This window comes from Anolis carolinensis, chromosome 5 (assembly GCF_035594765.1).
Source record: "Anolis carolinensis isolate JA03-04 chromosome 5, rAnoCar3.1.pri, whole genome shotgun sequence".
Classification (NCBI taxonomy): Eukaryota; Metazoa; Chordata; class Lepidosauria; order Squamata; family Dactyloidae; genus Anolis; species Anolis carolinensis.
The window spans coordinates 172,896,276-172,917,555 of NC_085845.1; the positions used below are offsets into that span (position 1 = coordinate 172,896,276).

Genomic DNA, 21,280 nt, shown 5'->3' on the forward strand with positions numbered 1-21,280 from the left:
TGTTTGTGGAGAACCCTGGCAGGGTTTGGGCTACATATTCATGGCGCTGACAATAACCTGCAATGTTCTTTGGAGGGAGGGCCATTGGTATCTCCTGCTCAGTGGGAGCTATAGCTGTTTGTGGAGGTGGGAGGCTGTCTGTAGACATCCCTGCCACATATGCACATACATATTTTTTACTTTTATTATGTGTATAGATATATATGTGTGTGTGTGTGGATGGAGATGGAGATAGAATCATAGAATCATAGAGTTGGAAGAGCTCTTACGGGCCATCCAGTCCAACCCCCTACCAAGAAGCAGGAAAATGACATTCAAAGCACCCCTGACAGATGGCCATCCAGCCTCTGCTTAAAAGCCTCCAAAGAAGGAGCCTCCACTGGATGGAGATAGATGTAGATACGGCTGTAGTTACACTTTAAAATTGTACCTGCTTTGACTTACAAGTTCAATTCAAGAACAAACCTACAGCACCTATCTTGTTCATAACTTGGAGACTGCCTGTATTTTGAAATTATGAGATCCCCAAGTCTAGATCAAATGATACTTCTAGACCCACCAGGTTGGACTTATGGAGGAGGGTTGATGGACTGCTGACAGCAGGATTGTTTTAGTATGGTGTGTGGCTTGCAGACCTAAAGAGAACTGGCAGCTGGATGGTTTTATTTGTCATTTCACTTTGAAAAATATTTGGGATTGAGGTTATAAACAGAGGAGTCCACATAGCTCTGCCTGACTAAAGTGCTAGGATTCATCACTGTGACATTCTGGAGGCCAGAACTATAAAACAATTCAGTGCATTTCTCCATAGAGGAAAACATGGAGTCTAGGACAAAAAAGGCAAGCCTTCACACAACAGACAATATATGTGTTGCAAGTCAAAGGTAAAGTGGAAGGTGAATCCGTTAACCTAAGAGACCAGCCTCGAAGAAGAAATCCAGTGAGTGTTAGCTAACCAATGTGTGCACAAATTCAGCAGATACCACAGTTGCTATAGGGATTGTGATTGTGACTTGGAGCCTGGATGGGGAGGGTGTCTGTGAGCTCTGTCCACAGAGATAGCCCAGGATTTGAAGAGTCTGGAATAGAAGAAACCGTTGCTCCGTCTAAAGTCCTTGGAACTAAAGGTGTCACAATCCCCATGATGGAAAAACTCATATCTTCAGAAATAAGGCCCCTTTAACAGATCTTCACAAATGAGGAGTGATTTGGTCCAAATGATGAGGTTTAAACTGCTGATGAAGTAAATGCAGCCTCTATGACACCACGCTTTCAACCTCAAGCTGTTGTACTTTGCCATTTGCTTGATACGGTGCTTTTTTGTGGCCTGTGAGGAATACACAGAAGAGTGCCGAATCCCAAAGCCGCCTTTGTGGAGGACAAAACCCTGGACAAAGGTATCATGAAATGGGGTTAGCATGGAAAGAAGCTGAGGACATTTTCTGGATAACAGAGTTAGTTTGTCTTGATCAACTTAGTCATGAACCTACGACTATACATAGTGTGGAAGGAAATGGGACATTAACTGTAATATTTTGTAAAATATGCATTCACTTATTTGCACTTGCTACCTAGGAAATGTATGCATCGATTATTGGCTACTTAGAGAGTAGAACCTCCTTTTTGCTGGCATAAGGTCCTTTCACACTAGATGTTTACAGTACAATGAACATCCTTTGCCTCGACATCGGAAGTAACACATTTGAAATAGCAATATTACTTTTAATGTATTAGGAGGGTTGTAAACAAGTAAGACCAGTATTGTAACAGCTGTTAACTATAGCCTCAGTCGTTTTATTACTCTAAGAGTAGATTCATTGACTCAGTGGAATTTTGTTTATGTGTCAATTTGTAATTTAAACAATTGATTCAATGGGTCTGCTCTAACTACGAGAAACACTATCAATATTAAAAATGTAGTATAATGAGTAGATTTACATTTTTGCCCTATTTAAAAACAAGCAAACATGATGACTTGATTTCTGTTACCTTATTTAATGCTCACCTTTTTTGGTTAAATTACCTCACCAAGATTAGGTTGCGTGTTAGATTCGTGTAATACGGTAAACTTAGTGCTGAGCCAAAGCAAAAGGGGAAGCTGCTTCAGGAGTATCTGGAGTTCCTTTTTGAGGTATCATTTCTAATTTAATTGCCATGGCTCAATGCTATGCAATCCTGGGATTTGTAGTTTGGTATTTATTTATCGAGTCTGAAGTGAACCGAGGGTACAAGTTGTAATGTATTTGAAAACACAAACAAAGTTTTTAAAAACCTTGGCATTATACTAAATGTCCTTTGACCAGCAGTTTAACACTTGGAGTGCCTCTGGTGTTGCTATAAGAAGGTCCTCCACTGTGCATGTGGCAGGGCTCAGGCTGCATTGTAGTGGGTGGTCTGTGGTTTGCTCTTCTCCACACTTGCATGTCGTGGACTTCACTTTGTAGCCCCATTTCTTAAGGTCAGCTCTGCATCTCATGATGCCAGAGCGCAGTCTGTTCAGCACATTCCAATTCACCCAGTCTTCTGTGTGTCCAGGAAGGAGTTCCTAATTTGGTATCAACCATGGATTGAGGTTCTGGGTTTTAGCCTGCCACTTTTGGACTCTTGCTTGCTGGGGTGTTCCTGCGAGTATCTCTGTAGATCTTAGAAAACTATTTCTTGATTTAAGGCGTTGGCTTGCTGGCTGATATCTGAACAGAGAATGGTCTGGAGATGTCACTGCCTTGGTCCTTTCATTGCTGGCTGCTACTTCCCGGCGGATGTCAGGTGGTGCAATGCCGACTAAACAGTATAATTTCTCCAGCAGTGTGGGGCATAGACATCCTGTGATAATGCGGCATGTCTCATTAAGAGCCACATCCACTGTTTTAACGTGGTCAGATGTATTCCACACTGGGCATGTGTATTCAGCAGCAGAGTAGCAAAGCGCAAGGGCAGATGTCTTCACTGGGTCTGGTTGTGATCCAGAAGCGACTTGCAACATGTAGTTTGGTGGTGGTGGTGGGGGGGGGGGTTCGTGTCAGGAGCAACTTGAGTCGCTTCTGGAGTGAGAGAATTGGCCATCTGCAAGGACGTTGCCCAGGGGACGCCCAGATGTTTTGATGTTTTTACCATCCTTGTGGGAGGCTTCTCTCATGTCTCTGCATGGAGCTGGTGCTGCTAGAGGGAGCTTATCCGCACTCTCCCCGGGTTGGATTCGAACCTGGCAGCTTTCAGGTCAGCAACCCAACCTTCAAGTCACTTAGTCCACTACGCCATCTGGGGGCTCCAGTTTGGTGAGGCATCAGCATTCTTTGGCAGAGAAGGCTCAAGACCTTGTAAAACTACAACACCTAGGATTCCATAGCATTGAACCAAGCCAATTAAAGTGGATTCATTCTGCAGCATAGATGCAGCCAAGGTTTTCCATTCCTGGAAGCTTTGGTGCTCTAACACTTTTGTTTTTAAAGTAGGAATTCTAAGTAGGCAGCAACTGCAATTCATACCTTTTGGGGGGCAAATTACAAAGAGTGTGCTTTTTGCTGCTAAGCAGGACATTTGGCAGCAAATAATTTTATTGGTTTCATGGTTTTGAAAATTGAGGTGCGCATTAGATTCCATTGTGCATCGGGCTCGGGTAAATAAGGGTAATATCTTTGCTACAGCTATTTGAGGCTGGTTATTAAAACGAAACTCCAATAAGCAGTCTTCAGATTCACTGTTCTTATAATTTCTTTTTGATTGAATCTAAGACAAGCTTTTTCCTCTTGATAACATTTCTAATATTTAGAAGGTTTCTGATAAAGTCAGTACTTTCCTTGACATATTTATTGATGTATTTGTGATTTCTGCCAAACAATGTTATTCAAAGCAGCTAAATATAGTTAATTATCTATTTTTCTGTATATACACACACACACACAGCTAAAACATAAAAATGCATCCAAAACATATAAATAAAATCAAAACTTTGATGTTTAATGTGGAATCACTATGACTTATCCAGCCCCTTTTGAAGGCTCCCAATTGTTATCTTCTTCTATCTTTCCACCAATTATTTAATATTTTCTTATAGTGTAAAAAATCTGATTTTTTGAAAGGGTAGGGAAGGAATAACAGGTCAAACTCAAGATTACAGAAATTGTTTTTGTGTTCAATGTGTTGTCGAAGGCTTTCATGGCCGGAATCACTAGGTTGCTGTGACTTTTGCAGGTTGTATGGCCATGTTTCGGTAGCATTATTTCCTTGCCACAGGCAAAACGTCAGGAAAGAATGCTACTAGAACATGGCCATACAGTCCGAAAAAACTCACAGCAACCCAGTTTTTGTGTCAGTCCTCTGCCATTTAAGAGAAAACAGCATTTCACTTTATAAATCCATGGCAAAAAATATTTTTAAAACTACTTTTAAAAATAACTAGTATACATTACTAATTACATTAAGATTAGTGTTGTTCTTATTCATTAAGGTATTTTTGAAACGGAATTCCATAAAGCCTGTATTAATGTTGAAAGATCCCTCCCATACTCTGCCTTATTACTCACCATCCATGGGATAGATGAGCAACCGTGGGGCTGAAATAACTATGGAATAGGGTTGTCAGGCCAGGAGCATCCATGCTCTGAGTGTTCACATCCCAAACCTAAGCATAAGGGATGATACACAGGAAGCAGAGTGCGGTGATGTCATTAAGCATGACACATTTAAACACCGGCCACAATTGTTCAGAATATGTCATTAAAAAACCCTACCATTAATCTAACAAAGGAGAGAAAGAACAGAGAAAATGATAAAAGATCTCCGGAGAGCCTACAGTGGTTATCCCACTTTATCAGCATTTTTTTCAGGGCATTGCTTTCCATTGGAGTTTCTTCCTCATGCCATGAGGTCTGGAGAAATAAGGCCAGGTTTTAAGATCTGGGAACGTTACTAAACATCAGTATTCTCATTCTAGTTGGAAGATATACAGTATCCCCTAATCTAGTGGTTCCCAACCTATGGGTCCCCAGATGTTTTGGCCTTCAATTCCCAGAAACCCTAACAGCTGTTAAACTTGCTGGGATTTCTGGGAGTTGTAGGCCAAAACACCTGGGGACCCACAGGTTGAGAATCACTGCCCTAATCCTTCCAGTTTCTCCAATGACTTCCTCCCTCTTGTCTCTCAGTCTATCTCAAGGGTTTCAAACTCTTTTTCACTGAAGCCTATGTCAGTCATGGTTGCCTTCAAATGGCCATTGAATCTATGGACAGAGAATATTTGAATATTGAGGGCCAACTGGAGCCCCCATTGGTGCAGTGGGTTAAACCCTCTTGCCAGTAGAACTGCTGACTTGAACGTTGGGTTGCTGACCTGAACGTTGTCAGTTTGAATCCAACCTGGGGATAGTGTGGATGAGCTCCCTCTGTCAGCTCCAATTCCTCGTGTGAGGACATGAGAGAAACCTCCCACAAGGATGGTAAAACATCAAAACATCCGGGAGTCTCCTGGGCAATGTCCTTGCAGACGGCCAATTCTCTCACACCAGAAGCGACTTGCAGTTTCTCAAGTTGCTCCTGGCACAAAAAAGAGAGCCAACTATATTGTTTTACATAGTGTTCAGTGCTCTTGAGTTTTTATTCAGTTTGGGTCCCCAGATGTTACTGAATGACAACTTCCATCACTTTTGATTATCCGCTAGGTGGACTGGGGATAATGGGAATAGCAACCCAACAGCACCTGTGGCTCTGAGATTGAGGAAAGGTTAAAGGACATTTTAAAGTCTGACATCATATCCATATGCCTTGTATCTTCAAACCTCACTATCCTGACTAGAGAGAACAAATGTCCAGATGTTACTATATCACAACTCCTATCAGCTCTAGTCATTATATCTAATGATGAAGAATATAGTAGTTGTAGTTCACCATCTGAAGGGCCACAAAAAATAACATGACAGGCCGGATTCAGCCCATGAGTTGACACTAGTGTTCTATCTTATTTCACTTGCTGTTTCCTTCTGTCTATAAAAACTATTTAATTATTAGCTTGATTTGTTCTGTCCTCCGACTTATGCACTTCTGCCAAAGGTTGCCTCCATTTTTAATTTTCTGCCCATTTCCTTTGTTCTCGTTTGGTCTACTGATCCTCCACCTTCTGCTGTCAGCAGTTAACATCTTCCATCCATCCTCTCTACTCATCAAATATAAATGTTGAGGATGTCCTTAAAAAAAAACCCAGAAGCAGCAGCAATTTTGCTGGTCTTGTGAATGTGTCTATTAATGATCAGTGATTCATATGGGATCATTAGTGGGACTAGGCATTACTTAGGTAAGTAACTAGGAATAGCTCATAATAGCTCATGATATATTCATATGTGTATATGCAATTTAAAGTATCTGACTGTTTTGCTATATTATTCCATGTGCTCAATCACAAAGTCACCAAATGTTGTGTTACCTAATGGGATAGGCACCAAGATTATAGTAAGGATTAGGAGCTGATCCCTCTACTGCTTTGAATACCTCCTTTGCACACACCTTGGACTTCTGCATCTTTTTTTTTTTGTTCCATTTGTTTTATGAACCAACTTTAACCAAATTTGGCATTTACATTTAGGCTGATACACGGAATGTTTGAGTGCAAGTTTGGGCCTAGTCACCAAATTCTGACTTCATTTGGGGAACATGGTTGCTACTTCTGAGTTATCTTTTGCATGGAACCTAGTGAGTTTCCACATATATGTTTACTCATTCTTAAAATCCTCTCAGGAAGAAACCTGAGGCTCTTTCATACTCCATTATTGTATTAACATAATTACATTTTATTGACCATCTAGTGTTTCCATCTAGTGGAATCCTGAGATTTGCAGAGGATTGAGTTTTATCAGCCAGAGAGCTCTAATATCTCACCAAACTGAAAATCCCAGTATTTCATAGGATGTAGCCATTGCAGTTAAAATGGAAATTATAGTGCTATAATTCAATAGTATGAAAGAGCTGCTGGGCATATGTATGTGTGTCCAGTACAGTTTACTGTCTAAAGCAAAGGACAAAATGGTTGGTTGCTGTGAATTTTCTGGGCTGTATGGCCATGTTCCAGAAGCATTCTATTCTGACGTTTCACACAAATGTACAGCAGCACCCTCAAACATTGTGAGGTTTGTTGGAAACTAGGCAAGTGAGGTTTATATATCTATGGAATGTCTGTTTGAGGCAGGCGTGAATGTTGCAATTGGCCACCTTGATTAGCATTGAATGGCCTTGCAGCTTCAAGCCCTGCCTGCTTTCTGCCTGGGGGAATCCTTTGTTGAGAGGGGTTAGCTGGCCCTGATTTTTTCATGCCTGGAATTCTCCTGTTTTCTGAATGTTGCTCTTTTTTTTACTGTCCTGATTTTAGCGTTTTTTAATACTGGCAGCCAAATTTTGTTCATTGTCATGGTTTCCTCCTTTCTGTTGGAATTGTCCGCATGCTTGTGGATTTCAATGGCTTCTCTGTGTAGTCTGACATGGTAGTTGTTAGAGTGGTCTAGCATTTCTGTGTTCTCAAATAATATACTGTGTCCAGGTTGGTTCATTAAGTGCTCTGCTGTTATGACTGACTTCTCTGGTTGAGTTAGTCTGCAGTGCCTTTCATGTTCCTTGAGTCGTGTTTGGGCAATGCTACTGCATTTGGTGGTCCCTGTGTAGACGTGTCCACAGCTGCATGGTATAAGGTAGACCCCTGCAGAGGTGAGATGATCCCTCTTGGTAGCTTGCCCATATAGAGAAGCTGACTGGATTTCCAGTTGAATCTTACTTCTATACTGAAAATGGGGCAGCATTTTGCACAATACCTGAGAGCTGCAAACCAGTTCAAGAGGTATAAAGTCAGGCACAGCTTTGTACTCATGCAAAGGGGAAAGGCTGATACTCGGGAGGAACAGCTAACCTCTGCATCTTATGCCCGAGACATTCTGCCTGCTGGCAAAGCCTGTCTTGGCCCTGTGGCTGAGTCTGAGCTTTGAATCCAAAAGAAAAGAAAAGGCTCTCGCTAAGGAATAACAGCCCAGTCCTCCGGAGAATAGCAGGCAACTGGTGGCCTGAAGCTCCTGAGATCAGAGAGCATATGAAGAGCAGCCTTGTTTGATCATTTTGAGACAAAGGATTAATCTTTTCCAGCACCTTCTTTCTGTTTTTTGTTTCTAACAACTTCTATCACACCATATTTCCAGTGTGAACTCAAGGAAGCTTGCTGTTTGCTGTTTTGTGCCTTCAAGTCATTTCCAACTTATGGTGTTCCTATCACAAAGTTTTGTTGGCAAGCTTTGTGCAGAGTGAGTTTGACATTGCCTTCCTCTGAGACCCCATCTACACTGCCATATAATGCAATTTGAAATGCCATTATGTGGTCAATGTATTATTATTGCTATTATATTATTACATTTATGTACATACCATTTTACTCGTAAAGAGACTCAGACTCCATCTACACTGAATCATAGAATCATAGAATCATAGAATAGTAGAGTTGGAAGAGACCTCATGGGCCATCCAGTCCAACCCCCTGCCAAGAAGCAGGAAATCGCATTCAAAGCACCCCCGACAGATGGCCATCCAGCCTCTGTTTAAAAGCCTCCAAAGAAGGAGCCTCCACCACAGTCCGGGGGAGAGAGTTCCACTGCCGAACAGCTCTCACAGTGAGGAAGTTCTTCCTGATGTTCATGTGGAATCTGCCATATAATCCAGTTTCAGAATGAGATTGACTGCACTGAACTGGATTATATCGTAGCGTTGACATAAACAATTCAGTTCAAAGTAGTTAATCCGCATTCTGAAACTTGGTTATATGGCAGTGTAGAGCCAGCCTCAAAGTGGTCTTTTGAACTCCACTGAACTGCATTATAAGTCTACATTGACCATGTAATGCACTTTGAAACTGCATTATATGGCAGTGTAGATGGGGCCTGAAGATGGATCTACACTGCCATGTAATCCAGATTATCTGCCTTGAACTGGATTATATGAGTCTGCACTAACATACAAAGGTAAAAGTTTTTCCCTAACATTAAGTCTAGTCGTGTCTGACTCTGGGAGTTGATGCTCATCTCCATTTTTAAGGTGAAGAGCCGGCATTGTCCGCAGGGCCGGCCCCACCATGGAGGCCACGTGAGGCGGCCGCCACGGGCGCAGGTCCCCGGGGGGGGTGCCGTCAGGCTTCCCCCCCCCCAGCGGGGACCATGGGCTCGCTCGCCGGTGAACAGGAAGGCCTGTTCGGTGACAAGCGAGCTCCACATGGCCGCTGCCGGCCGGGCAAGGCCAGCCAGGCCCGGGCGCACTGGGTGGGAGGCAGGGCACCGTCAAGGCGGTGCCCCACCTCCCACCCAGCGTGCCCTGGCCCCACCTCTCATGCAGCGTGGGAGGCGGGGTCAGGGCGAGTAGCACGGGAGGCAGGGCCAGGGTTGGCCCCGCCTCCCGTGCTACTCACCCTCGCCCGTCTGGCCTTTTCCAGCTGGCCAGACTGCAGCGGAGGTCCCTCCAGGCCGCGATCGCCTCCCGCGCTACTCGCCCTGACGCTGCGTGAGAGGCGGGGTCAGGGCGAGCAGTGCAGGAGGCGGGGCCAGGGCGCAGGAGGCGGGGCCCGCCGGTGCCGTGGGAGGCGTGGCCATGTGCCTCCCGCGGCACATGGCCACGCCTCACGCAGCGCCGGCGGGGGGGTGCTTTTCCCCACCCCCGCTTAATATTTTAAATTATCTCCGGCCGGCCCTGATTGTCCGTAGACACCTCCAAGGTCATGTGGCCGGCATGACTGCATGGAGTGCTGTTACCTTCTCGCCGAAGCAGTGCCTATTGATCTACTCACATTTGCATGTTTTCAAACTGCTAGTTTGGCAGAAGCTGGGGCTAACAGCGGGAGCTCACCCGCAGGATTAGAACTGCCGACCTTTCGGTCAGCAAGTTCAGCAGCTCAGCGGTTTAATCCGCTGCTCCACCGGGGGCTCCTGCACTACCATATAATTCAACTCAAAGCAGATAATCTGGATTTTATATGGAACTGTAGATGGAGCCTGAAAGAGTGTCATTTGCCCAGTGTCACCCAGTAGGGCTGGATCTACACTGCCATATAATGCCATTTCGAATTGCATTGAACCGGTTTATACGGTAGAGTAGATTCATATAATCCAGTTCACCACAGTTAGTTAACCTTCATTCTGAAACTGCATTATAAACTGGGTTACCATAGCCAAACGGGTTCGAACCATAGTCTATAAAGACATAATACAGTGCTCAAACCACTACACCATACCAGCACCAGCAGCAGCTACTAGACTAAATTGCATGGAGCAATCTGTATTCACAAGATTAACACTGTAAACCAGGCATAGGCAAACTTGGGCCTGCCTTCCAGGTGTTTTGGACTTCAACTCCCACCATTCCTAACAGCCTCAGGCCCCTTCCTTTTCCCCCTCAGCCACTTAAGTGCCTGAGGGGGAAAAGGAAAGGGCCTGAGGCTGTTAGGAATGATGGGAGTTGAAGTCCAAAACACCTGGAGGGAAGGCCCAAGTTTGCCCATGCCTGCTATAAACCAACAATTCAAACAGTTTTAAAGACAGCTGTCAAAATTAAAGAAACAGCCAAATTTCTCTATAGGACTTCAACCTATAGGTTTGTTCTTCTCTCACATTCTTTTATTGTGAGGTCAAGTGCTTCTCTAAACATGAGGGTTTGATTCAGAGTTTGGCAAATTTACTTTTTTCGACTGCACTTCCTAGAATGCCCAAGCTAGCATAACTACTGGTCTTTTTTTTTTTAAGCAATTTTATAGAACTTCTTACAAAACCCCCAAATGTAATTTTAATACAATTAATGCTGACCTTTAAAACTGCTAGTACTTTTCAATGGTTGTGTACTCTTTATTGCTTTCCCAATACTTGAAAAGAACCGCATAAAACATGAAGGAAAAACTCTCTCAAAATATTGCTTAAAATCCCCTTTGTAGCTAATGTTTAAAGAGGAAACTTGGTAATTTAATTGACTTTACTTACAAATTTTCACAGCATACTTCACTTGTTTTGTTGGTTTTGAGATGTGCGGTGGCGCAGTGGGTAAACCCTTGTGCCGGCTGGACTGGTGACTTGAAGGTGGGGTTGTTGATCTAAAGGTTGCCAGTTCGAATCTGCGAAACAGGGCGAGCTCCTGTCTGTCAGCTCTAGCTTGCGGGGACCTGAGAGAAGCCTCCCGGCAGGATGCTAACACATCCAGGCACCCCCTAGGCAACGTCTCTGTAGACAGCCAATTATCTCAAACCAGAAGCAACTTGCAGTATGTTCTCAAGGCGCTTCCGACATGATAAAAAAAAATACTGGAGGGGGAAAAAGAAGAAATGCATTGAAGATAGTTTCTTATAGGTGACTTCCACTCTTGTTACTCCCAAGATCAAATTCATGAAACCATTTTTTTTCTTATTGTAACATCAGAAACACAAAATGCTCTTTCAGGGAAGACTAATGCAGCTCTGTCTTTATTCGTTACCTATTTGGAGACAAGCCAATGTTTTCAATTTTTACTGTAGCTTTAAACAATTATCTTGACAAATTTTGCTTAGCCGCCTGTGTTAACCGCACCAGCTTTGCTTCATTGTGAATTACTAAACTGTTTCAGTTGTTTTGTACTGACAAATGGCTATGATTTGCTTTTTTTAAAAAGCTTTTGGTGTTTTGAACATTGCTTTGGCACACTTTTCTTGATAAAGGAGCATAAAACAAATCCATAAATTCATCCCCCAAGAAGAGTAGTTGGGAATTTAGAACTTTCCAGTTGATTTTAAAAAAATTTAGTTCTGTATGATTTTGGATATTTGGATGGCCAGGATTTCACTGGGATTGCTCCAAGGTTGCACAGCCATCTCCAGAAATAGAGTTAAAACAGTTAACACTCTTGGCTTTTCAAAGGAAATGCAAGGGTACATCTACACTGCAAAATCAATGCAGTTTGATGCCACATTAACTGCCAAGGCTCAATGCTATGGAATCCTGGGACGTGTAGTTTTACAAGGTCTTGAGTCTTTTCAGCCAAAGAGTGCTGATTCCTCACTATGATTCCATAGCATCGAGCCATGGCAGTTAAAGCTGTGCCAAACTGCATTAATTCTCAGTATTACATTTACTTGCACTTTTAACGACTATGTCAGCTGGGCAACTACCCGTCCCCAATGATTTTGACATATTTTGCACTTTGGCCCTGATTCGTGAACTCAATTCATGTTTTTAACACCTTATTAATATGTTGACCTTTTATGATTGTTTTTATCAATTACTATTGTTTTATTGTTGATTGATTGTTTTATTGCTTTGTTTATTTTTATATTGTTGTGTCTAGGCATGGCCCCATGTAAGCCGCCCCGAGTCCCTTTGGGGAGATGGGGCAGGGTATAAGAATAAAGTTATTATTATTATATTATTAATTCTATAGTGTAGATCAGTGGTTCCCAACCTTTTTTTGACCAGGGACTACTTGACTAGGGATTATTCTGACGTGGGACCACTCTCCAACATTAATATTGAAAGGGTTATGAATCATTTTTTGGTCAACTTTAAATTCAGTTTGGTTATTTGGGGTGCTAATTCAGAAAACTGCATTGAATAGACCACATCGACTCTAGTTTCTGATATAGAACATATGCCACCCAGTAGTCACCATCTGCTCACCCACAGAAAACCACATTTAATAATCTAGAGCTGATTTTCCCCGCATGTCTCGCAGACCCTTTTAGGTTTCGCGGCCCACGGCCAACAAGTTGGGAACCACTGGTGTAGATGCACCTTCAACATACTAACTCTTTCCTGGGCTTTGAATTGAGAAGTTGCTTTGCAGTGGCAAGTATTTTTAGTGATAATGTTTAATATGATTATGGTTTATTTTTGTTTTTAAAAACCAATGTTTGTTTATTTGAGGCAAGCAACTCTGAAGGATGGGAAAGGAAATAAACAAGTATTTGAATCAAGCAAATAAGTAATACAGGAATGGCGAACCTCTTGCAGCTTGAGGGCCAGACTCAATTACAGAAAAGTTCTCAAGGCCTACATTCCACTGGTGAGAGGGGCTAAAAATAACAGCATACTTGAGCTCAGAGCCCTTGCTGCTACTCAGCCTTATGAGAGTGATTTGACATTATAGAATAGGAAAAACTTCTATCCAAACTGGGAAGCCACAGCGCAACAGTATCACAGTGAAGGGGGGGGAGGGGCTTGGTCCTGTATGGAGGGCCAGAGAATACATTTCTGTACCCTAAAATATTAACCAATAAGCTAGCTATCGTGCATTGAAAGCAATACAGTGGACCCTTGGTATCCACTGGGGTTTAGCTCCAGGACCCCCCGATGCATACCAAAATCCATGAATACTCAAGTCCCAGTATATACAATGACTTAGTGCAATGGCATCCCTTATATAAAATGACAAAATCAAGCTGTACTTTTTGGAGATATATATATATATATATATTATTTATCATGTCAGAAGCAAATTGAGAATACAGCTATAATATATAAAAAACCACTAATAATAATAATAATAATCATCATCATCATCATCATCATATTACAGTAGAGTCTCACTTATCCAAGCCTCGCTTATCCAAGCTTCTGGATAATCCAAGCCATTTTTGTAGTCAATGTTTTCAATATAACATGGTATTTTGGTGCTAAATTTGTAAATACAGTAATTACAACATAACATTACTGCGTATTGAACTACTTTTTCTGTCAAATTTGTTCTATAACATGATGTTTTGGTGCTTAATTTGTAAAATCATAACCTAATTTGATGTTGAATAGGCTTTTCCTTAAGCCCTCCTTATTATCCAAGATATTCGCTTATCCAAGCTTCTCCCGGCCCGTTTAGCTTGGATAAGTGAGACTCTACTGTATTTATAATTGTTTTATCCATGTTGATGTTTTATTGTTGGCTGATTTGTTTATTGTTCTTGTTTTGATTTTGTGCTGTTGTGTCCAGGCATGGCCCCATGTAAGCCGCCCTGAGTCCCTTCGGGGAGATGGGGCGAGGTATAAGAATAAAGTTGTTATTATATTATTATTATTATTATTATTATTATTATTATTATTATTAATAATAATAACAACTTTATTTTTGTATCCCGCCACCATCTCCCCGAAGGGACTCGGGGCGGCTTACATGGGGCCAAGCCCAGGTAATTACAATAAACAACATAAAACACATCAAAAAGGAAATACAACGCAAATATAAAATTTTACACAATTAATATAATAAAATTAAAATGGTGACCATAGTGAAACATGGTTTAGGCACCAGGGTTAAAGTCATAAAAGAGAACTGGGCAAAGTGCACCGAGTGAGTTTTGTAAATACAAGGGCTATGGTAATTGGCTAAAGTGCTACAGTCAATGAGAGAGCAACTTGGGATGGGGTGGACCCTGTGGCTATATCGAGCTGATAGAGCAAGGTAAAGTGCAACAGATAAGGATAAGATATGGAATCTGTCATGGGGATGAGAAATTCATTCTCCAAAAGCATGTTGGAAGAGCCAGGTTTTTAAGCTCTTCCTAAATGCTACCATGGTGGGGGCTTGCCTAATCTCCCTGAGGAGCGATACTACACTTGATCTTAGCCAAAAGGCCGAGAAGCGAGGAGCGAGTTCCAGAGCCGGGAGCCACCACGGAGAAGGCCCTCTCTCTCGTCCCCACCAACCGCGCTTGTGACGGAGGTGGAAGCGAGAGGAGGGCCTTCCCCGACGGAGAGATTGTGCAGGTTCGTAGGGGAAAATGTGGTCACAAGGGTAGTCGGGGCCCGAACCATTCAGGGCTTTGTAGGTGATCACCTGAACCATGAATTGGGTCAGGAAGATGAACGGCAGCCAATGGAGCTCCTTAAACAGGGCGGTTGCAAACAAAGTTAAAAACTTGGCATTATGCTAGATTTCCTTTGACCAGTAGCTGGCCACTTGGAGTGCTCTGGTGTTGCTGTGAGAAGGTCCTCCATTGTGCGTGTGGCAGAACTCAGACTGCATTGTAATAGGTGGTCTGTGGTTTGCTCTTCTCCACACTTCACTTCATTGCCCCATTTCTTAAGATTAGCTCTGCATCTTGTGCTACCAGAACACAGTCTGTTCAACACCTTCCAAGTCGCCCAGTTTTCTGTGTGCCCAGGGAAGTGTTTCTCATCTGGTATCATCAGCCACTGATTGAGGTTCTGGCTTTTTACCTGCCACTTTTGGACTCTCGTTTGCTGAGGTGTTGCTGCAAGTATCTCTGTAGATCTTGGGAAGCTGTCTCTTGTACCAGAAACGACTTGCAGTATATTCAAGTTAAATCTGTGGATACGAAGGGCCAGCAGTATTAGTATTATAGTACATACAGTGGCATAGTGGGTTAAACCGCTGAGCTGCTGAACTTGCTGACTGAAAGGTTGGCAGTTCAAATTCGGGGAGTGAGGTGAGCTGCTGCTGTTAGCCCCAGCTTCTGCCAACCTAGCAGTTCGAAAACATGCAAATGTGAGTAGATCAATAGGTACAGCTCCGATGGGAAGGTAATGGTGCTCCATGCAGTCATGCTGGCCACATGACCTTGGAGGTGTCTATAGACATTGCCGGCTCTTTGGCTTAGAAATGGAGATGAGCACCAACCCCCAGAGTCGGACACGAATAGACTTAATGTCAGGAGGAAACCTTTACCTTTACCTTACATACACGTATAATGCAGTAATAAGTCACTCCCTAGGAATAGTGCACATGATGGTTGGAATGCTTCCTTCAGGGTTTTAGGTTGTATATGAACTTGTCTTTTCACCACAATTTATTTTGAGATGTGTTTGTTACCCCTTTTGTTCCTCTTTGTTTCACAACAAATACAGACTTCCTTCTCCCATGCCGTAGGGCTTGCGGTTCTGTCAATCTTTAATTCTAATAAGAAAAGCTGAGTTGGCACAAATGCAGTTCATATACATCCTTTAGTGCATTTGTTTACAGGAAGAAAAGGCATGGATGACAACATACTGAGAGACTATGGTGAAATACCCAGCTCTCACTTCTCCTGAAAGGAATCAGGGACAAAAAAATAGTTAGTAAACATTCACCAAGTAAAATAAAATGGTAGGAAAAAGAAATCTTGCAGAATTTTTCAAACTGGTGAATGTTTACTATCTATTTTTTGCACGATAACCCCTTTCTTTTGACAATATCTCAAGGATTTTTCTATTGAAGCAGACTATTGTGGCTAGCTCTTTGAAAATATAAAAGACAATAAAAAAGTAAAAAGCTGATTACAGAGGAACACCAGGACAATGCTCAATATAAAAAGAACAATACAAGGCTTCTTACTATTTTGGCTCTCAAATGAGATGCAAGAGATCAGCAAGGCAAAAGTGGAGCACAATGATAAAATCCAGGAGAATAGCACGAGTTCCCAAATCTAGATGCGCCCTGAAACCATTTCTAAAAAGACAAAGAGAGTGAAAAATATCCAGAAGCCCCCTATTGTCATTTCCTCCCCTTTTGTCAGATTCTGTTAGTGCACAAACTTGCTACATGAGTTATGTAATGTCAACTGGTTTTCATCAGGGAAAAGGCTGCAGTTTAATTAACGTACCCTAAATTTCATCTGGAACAATCCTGACATCAGAGACACTGTTAAGTAATTTAAAACTCTGTGGGTAATGGTCTTTTGCACAGACACACAAACACACGCAGTTATTCTATGCACCCCACAAGACCCCATTTCCCAGGGGTTTCGCTTTTTAATTAAAGCCATTTTTAAACTCTGAAGTTATGGGTAGACAGATCTGGTGATGGCAGTCAGACGAAGAGTGATTTAGCTTGAGATGGATTCTTCTTTCAAAGCAGAAATGACATCTGGAATCTTCATGTTTTGAAAAAGGTCATTCCTGGTTTAAAACCCACCAGAGGGTACATCTACACTGTAGATTTAAGCAGTTTGACACGACTTTAGACTGCCATGACTCAATGCTATGGAATCATGGGGGATGCAGTTTGGGGCCCTTCCAGACAGGCCCTATAACCCAGAATCTGATCCCAGGTTTTCTCTTTAACCCAGATTATCTGGCAGTGTGGACTCATATAATCCAGTTTAAAGCAAAAAACCTGAGATCAGATCCTAGATTATAGGGCCAGTCTGGAAGGGCCCTTCTCTTTGGCAGAGAAGTGTGAAATATCTTGTAAAATGACACCTCTAATGATTCCATAACATCAATTAATAGCAGTTAAAGTGGTCTCAAGCTGCATTAATTCTATAGTGAAGATGTACCCTGAGACTCTAAAGGTTACTCTAAAGGAGACTCTAAAACCGCATTTTAGAATTAATGCAGTTTGACACCATTTAACTGCCATGGCTCAATGCTGTGGAATCATCAGATTTCTAGTTTAGTGAGGCACCGTCGCAGGATAAAGGCTTTGTAAAACTACCATTATTATTCCATAGCACTCAGCTACATCAGTTAAAGTGGTGTCAAACTGCATTAAATCTACAGTGTAGATGTAACCTAAACTACAGTGCAACTTCTTCCCACATTATCTACAATGAGGGGCGTTATTCAGCAAGAATCCATCCACCCATCTATCTATCTATCCATCCAGCTATCAAGCAGCCAGGCTTTGAAGTTGCAAGTCTATTCAATGCTAATCAAGGTGGCCAATTGCAACATTCACACTTGCCTCAAACACACAAGAGTTCTTTCTCCCACCCTGGACATTCCACAGATATATAAACCCTACTTGGCTAGTTTCTAACAGACCTCACAACCTCAGAGGTCTGTGGGTGAAATTTCAGGAGAGAATGCTTCTGGAACATGGCTATACAGCCCGGAAAACTCACAGCAACCCAATCTATCTATTTCACCAAAGTATGGTCAGTACTTTCCTTCAATGTGTGATAACTAGGCTGTATTTGTATTTGATGATCTTCTGCTCATTTTGCTGTGTAGAGATCTGAACTTTTTCCCCAAAGTTCTGTCTTACTGACACTTTTGCTTTGCAAATCCATGCAGCTTCATAGCCACAGCTAGTTAGACAAGTCTGTGGAATAAATTAATAGCAATTGAGATGCTGGCATTCATTCCACCTGTCAGGCTCCCCTGGGCAAAAGGTGCTTTGGGACTGTTCAGAAGTGACAAAGTATATTGTTTCAGTGCGTCTTCCCTGTAGTTGTGGTGGTAATTAATTTTGTCTCCGCTTCCACCTGAGCCAAACAGGGAGGGTTTTCTGGAAACTGATAACCGTGCCTGCTCTTTAATGTCTTCCAATTCCTCGAGAGCCTTTCTCTAACAGCTTAATAACGGTAAAAGCTGCATAAAGGAAATCCAAGTGGATTCTTAGAACTTTGTCAATACACAGAGCGCGTGTCGTCTCGCTTTTTGAACATGGTTGCTTAGGAAGCTAGGGCAACGCACTGCATGGAAGTCTGAAATTAGTTCCGATTATCTCAAGGCCAGCCGAAACATCTCAATTTGACTGCCATTGTCAGATCTTTGCCCTTGATTCCTTTGCTGATGGGAGTTAGACTAGATGCCCCTTCCAGTTCTTGGACTCTATGTGGCGCATCTACACTGTAGAATGAAGGCAGTTTGACACCACTTTAACTCCATAGGTCAATGCTATGTAATCCTGGGTATTGTAATTTAGTGAGATACCGGCACACTTTGGCAAATAAAGCTACAAATGTTGTAAAATCACAACTCCCATAATTCCATAGCGTTGAGCAATGGAAGTCAGAGTGGTGCATTAATGCCACAGTGTAAGGTAAAGTTTTTCCCCTGACATTAAGTCTAATTGTGTCCGATTCTGGGGGTTGGTGCTCATCTCCATTTCTAAGCCAAAGAGCCGCATTGTCCGTAGACACCTCAAGGGCATGTGGCCAGCATGACTGAATGGAGCACTGTTACCTTTCCACCGAGCGGTACCTATTGATCTACTCACATTTACATGTTTTCGAACTGCTTAGCGTAGATACACTAAAAGAAATCCCGCTGGATTGTGTCAAAATGCAAATTGGTACTCACATGCCTCTGGGAAACTCACAAGTAGGACATGAAGGCAATTGGCTTGTTTTGTTGTTGTTGCCAGCCTGAAGCCAGTTAAAAAGATTTCATTCATATACACAAATGTTTTGGCCATCTCAATTTAGCTGAGACTACCCTGATTAGTCTCAACTCCATGTGAAGTATCTCAATTTCTCTAATTTTCCCCTTTTGTCCTCTATTGACTTCATTTGCCACAAGTTAATTTCAAAGTGTAGATGTCTGCACTCAGTTAACTCAGTAGAGAAAAAAGCAGGGGTGCATCTGTAGGTTATGGAGCCTCCGATGGCCTAGGGGATAAAAGCCTTGTGACTTGAAGGTTGGGTTGCTGACCTGAAGGCTGCCAGGTTCGAATCCCACCCTCTATCAGCTCCAGCTCCATGCGGAGACATGAGAGAAGCCTCCCACAAGGATGGTAAAACATCAAAACATCCGGGCGTCCCCTGGGCAACGTCCTTGCAGACGGCCAATTCTCTCACTCCAGAAGCAACTCCGGTTGCTCATGACATGAAAAAAAATTCTGTAGAATTAATGTATTGATAACACTTCAGCTGCTGCGCCCCAATGCAATGGGATCACAGCAGTTGTAGTTTTACAAGGTTAAGCGTGGAATCGATCTCTGGTCTTGAGTTGTAGGCCAGTGCTCAGAACCACTATACTACAATGCCCCTACTTTTAAAATCACAGCTCCTAGAACCCCGTAATCTCTGTTACCTGGGGATGCTAGAAATTGTAGTCCAAAAAGGGGGGAAATTTCCAAGACCCATTTGCAGTGCATTTGCAACAATTTCAACTCACCTTTGGCTCTCCAGAGGTTTCTGTCCTTGATGGCAGCATAAACAAAACTGAGAAGAGGAATAGTAAAGTTTGTCCAAGCTCAGGAAGAGAATATGCAAAGAAAAATTACCTTGAGTTTTTGAATTGTAAACAGATCCCACTTGAAAGGAAGGACTGAAAGATGTGATTTTATACCAGCCTTGAAAACTGTGCTTGATTGAGCAGTGTATTTAAAGAAATGTGTTTACTGATATCTTCACAGTTGGGTTTACTACCACTGTATGAAGGTAATATAGGCCTGGTGATAAGGAACGTCTGTATGTAAAATATAACCTTTCCTAGCTGTAGGTATTTGTCAAAGAATTATGGTTTCATTGATATGTGTTGGGTACCATATGTTTGTTTATTCAAAGGAAAAATGCTCTGAATTCAATGACATAGCCCTAACTTGGAACTAATAAGTCTTTTTAACTTTAGTGGTTGTTTGAGGGTTGATTTATTTTTGCTATAATGTTCCTTTTTTCTATCTTTATGGTATTGTTTATGCACTTCTATGTACCACGTGTGTACTTAGTATGTTAATATTTTATATTTTAACTACAGTAGAGTCTCACTTATCCAACACTCGCTTATCCAACGTTCTGGATTATCCAACACATTTTTGTAGTCAATGTTTTCAATATATCGTGATATTTTGGAGCTAAATTCATAAATACAGTAATTACTACATAGCATTACTGCATATTGAACTACTTTTTCTGCCAAATTTGTTGTCTAACATGATGTTTTGGTGCTTCATTTGTAAAATCATAACCTAATTTGATGTTTAATAGGCTTTTCCTTAATGCCTCCTTATTATCCAACATATTCGCTTATCCAACATTCTGCCGGCCTGTTTATGTTGGATAAGTGAGACTCTACTGTATGTTGATTGAGATTGTCCCCATTTAAGCTGCCCGAGTCCCTTCGGGGAGATGGAGGCAGGGTAAAAATAAAGTAGTAGTTGTTGTTATTATTATTATTATTATTATTATTATTTTATTATGACACAGCAAACAAGATAGATATGCTGGATTTCATATCACAAAATCACAAGTCGAACACTTCCCAAGTGTCTAGGACTGTGTGATGTATTTTCGGATACATCACACTTGGGGCACATCTGCATTGTAGAATGAATGCAGCTTGACACTACTTGAACTAGCATGGATCAATACTGCTATGGAATAATGGGAGTTGTCGTTTTACAAGGTCTTTAGTCTTCTCTGCCCAAAACTGCATGTGCCTCACCAAACAACAACTCCCATGATCCAATATCATTAAGACATGGGAGTTAAAGTAGTATCAAACTGCATTAATTCTACAATAGATGTACCCCAGGTTGTGCTTATATGGGGCTAGGAATAAACACCATTGGACTCAGAGCATTTGAGTAAACACACATAGGGCTCCCTCTATTGTGCAGCTCAGTACGTATCAATGAAGCCATCATCATCCATAGATAC

The 21,280-nt window shown here is 42.0% G+C and overlaps 1 protein-coding gene and 1 pseudogene across 1 annotated transcript in view; one reads left to right on the top strand and one right to left on the bottom strand.

The window, feature by feature from the left end:
• Window positions 1-1,095: 1,095 nt before the first annotated feature.
• The window catches only part of csnk1e (casein kinase 1 epsilon), a 76,517-nt gene continuing 56,332 nt past the window's right edge, over window positions 1,096-21,280 (top strand). Inside the window, exon 1 of the mRNA XM_003227149.4 lies at window positions 1,096-1,397. The gene's annotated coding sequence lies outside the window, so the exon portion shown is untranslated. The remainder of the gene's footprint in view (window positions 1,398-21,280) is intronic.
• On the bottom strand, window positions 14,447-14,600 carry LOC134299805 (U2 spliceosomal RNA; annotated as a pseudogene).